Raw genomic sequence first — 3,651 nt, 5'->3', positions numbered from 1 at the left:
AGGTAAACAAAATATTAAATGCAAGAACAGTTACGGCTTGTAAACATTGCCCGGAATTTATTTTTGTCAGCTAAAATTTTTAATAATGACGTGAACCATTTTACGGTCGCAGAGGATACGCATCTTTGTTTGCATCATTACAAAGACTAGAATTGAGAGAAAGATTATTTATTCAATATTTGATTTCTAGCAAGAACATATTACATAATAATGAATAATCATATGAATAAATGACAATACAAGATGCAAAGGTGGGGGCCTAAAAATGCCCCAACTAATTATATAGCATAATTCCACACACTCAATTATTTTGTTTTACAATAAATATGAAAAGTGGGACCTAAAAGTGCCCCATTATATATAACATAAATGCATATATAAACAATATTTAGAAAGAAAAAATATGAATAATAATAATAATAATAATAAAATACCAACAAAAACAAAAAATGAACGAGCAAACTAATCTTGGTAGGGTGGTATGAGGGAGGGTTTTTTGCCGCTACCAATTAAAAAGCATAACCAAAATTTGTAAAATACAGACTTTATGCTTAGGAATTTGTATGCCGACTGACTGCGTGGGTCAGCTCTTGCTGTAACCTGATAACCCCGGGATGCATGTACCAATTGACCAATCAGATGAATGCATGTACAGAGATAAATCGATCTTACACTCATGACCCATATAAATCCGATACAATCATTAATAGATTGACCAATCTATTATGTAATGTAATTTTACGGACAAAAATTCTTTTATTTTCCTATAAATGTTCTTTTTAAAAATAATGCACTTATTCAGTTTAATCAAGGGAACCAAGCTTCTAGCAGAAATGGATGTAATCCAGGGGAAAACAGACACACACACAACTAAGAACGTAAAATAACCATTATAATACGAACAAAGTAAAAAAAAGTAAATGGTTGAGCAACTCGGACTCAACTAAAACAGGTAAACTGGTTCTCGCGTGTATTCTATGTAGTGTAACGGTAGTCAGCCGAGAACAAGCTGACAGGCAGCTTGGACCAGGTGCACCGGTAAAGTTAGCGCCCTCTGCTTTTCTAGAAACAACCACCGAGCTGCTCATAAAAAGTCAAGTCCGGGATAGACGAAGAAGGAAATGAAAGCTTTAAAACTATGACACTTTGAACAAATCAGTTTACACTCTCGTTGACGTACTCCCAAACAGTTAGAGTGGGGAAACGCTCTCGGACCCACGTGGGGTCTGGGAGTAGGTCAGAGCGTCAACAGAGCAGCCCAGCCGCTAGTAGGACATGCTCTGACTGAGTTCTTCGGTCAGGTATCCCGAAGGCTGGGATTCCTACCTCCAACTACTAACTGACATCTACTAACAGATAGAATCCACGAGTACATAACGACGACCGTGAAACTTCTGTAGTGGTGACTTCAATCTTGTAGCAACAAAACCATGTTCCAGAAGCCTAATTGTAAGAAGTCCAAAAAATCTGCGTATTTACGGCAAGCTCTGTACATTCGTATATATTAGATTAGCTATAAAGTCAGCCTTATAAGAGTGAAGGAATATGTCAGCGAGTAGAAGGGCACAATTTGTTCCCATTGAAATGCCAACCGTTTGTTTGAAAACGCGTCCACCACACTGGATAAATATGTTGTCGACAAAAAAAATTCCGCCATTTTGAAAACATTTTCTATATATTTGGAAGATGATTTGGAATGTTTTTTTTTTTACAAAGTATAAAGAATCCCTACCAAGTACTTCATATCTCTATCTATGTGTATCGTCTTTTTCTTTTAACAACGATGTATAACGTTTTCGAGTTGGGACTTCAACTAAATAAAGGGAATAAAAGTATTAAGAGATATAAAAAAAATCATAGGTTTTAATGCTATTGTATTCTGATAATAATTTTGAATTGAGGGTTTCCAGAAGATCTTTTGACTTTTTCATGTTCCACATTGAATTTGTGCCTCTACGAGAGTAACAATTGTCGTGGTACAATCTTTTACAGCTATGAGAATAAAGTTAAGTAACACTCCATAATCATTCAAAATGTTATTCTTAGTTGAAAAGCCTACATACTTTTATTTTTGATATTTTATTATGTGGTTTCTCATATAACCCTTGTTCTTAGGAGATAAAAATACATAGAATGTACTGTAGACTTTAAAATCAAGAGAGGTAACTCTGTAAGAGGCACTCAAATTGTAATAGAAATGCTTGATTTTCAATGTAGATTATCTCCTAAGAGTAGACAGATTGGAATAACTAACTACTATAGTATAAATTTCATCATATTAGCCTATATGACAACTTCATAACAAAAAATAGTGTGTAGCCATTTTTTGAGGTGTTCCACATATTACAGAATTTGCACGATTCTTACGAAGACTAATACTTATATATGTTTCGAAAGTGGTTTGGTGGTATGTTTTGCAGATCAAGCTATGTAGCGTTGTTTGTATGTATTTGCCTGGAGTTTAGGAATCCTGTACATAGACAGTAGATCACAATCATGATCGTCGGTAGAGGGACCAAAAAAAGGACAGTACAGATTTATGGTTTTCCACTATCTCTTCTACGGAGAGTGTGGTAGCAGTATATTTCTTATTGCTGCTTTTATTTTCTACGTCTACCTCTGATAATAAACATTGGATGTAATGTGTTTTGTAGATATAAACAATCTTGTTTTGGCTTTAACTGCTGGTACGACACATATTTGTCATGTATAGTATATGTTTTCGCTACATCAGGGTCTTTGAAAACTGATGTAGCATTGACACTCATTGACCTACTTAAAACTTCCATGTGTTTCAAAATCCAAGACTTCACAGCCCCGTGATTGATTATTCACTAGACTGTGTTGCTTTCTTAGTGTTTTTCATCGAACTCCCGTAAAGCCACCTGTCATGAACTACGAAACATATTAGTGTACACTAGTATATGTTCTTTTGAAAGAAGCTGCAGCCTGCCCTGTGGGGTGAGGGTTTCCACGTGTTTCTTTAAAGGCCATGGGTGGCCTTGAGGTGACATTTTTTTTCATCCTAGTTGGGTTATTGTCTCTTTGACATATTTATCATATCCATTCTCGTTATATTTTGAAAAGAATGAAAAACAAAAAACAAAAACAAAAAAAATACACAGACAATAAATTTTTCACAATCAGGATCGCTTAGTTTCCTGTGCGGGAACTTCGGGATTTTTTAAATTTCGGACTATACGAACGAGTGTCTATCTCTGAATTCTCTTTACAAAATGCATGTATACGCACATAAGAGTGACAGTAATAAAGAAAGAAGAATGCATAAAAAAGTTCAAATCATCTTGTAATCTAAAATGTTCGATATACAAAAAAAAATGTAACTATAGAGGAAGTACTAAAATAATTGAGTCAGACAGAAGATAAATTTTGTGATACTATCTGTATAACACTGGAGTGATGTGAGTTTTGGGTCTGTTTTGAATCAGTTTCAAAACACCTGACTTTTCTTGTAGTTGTAACTTTATTATACTGTATTGCAAATAACAGCCACCCTTTAATAACACTTCACACAGATATTGTATCATTGGCCGTAAAAGTTTACCTTAGATATATTACAAGTGTACTCTTACAGTACTTATATTAAAGTGAAGTAATCGCTAGATTTTTATGTATCTGACTGATAATTTA

Source organism: Perna viridis, chromosome 5 (genome assembly GCF_037379345.1).
Source record: "Perna viridis isolate PV_CMFRI_1.1 ecotype Kerala chromosome 5, ASM3737934v1, whole genome shotgun sequence".
In the NCBI taxonomy this organism is placed as follows: Eukaryota; Metazoa; Mollusca; class Bivalvia; order Mytilida; family Mytilidae; genus Perna; species Perna viridis.
Note: the sequence above shows the minus strand (reverse complement) of the source record.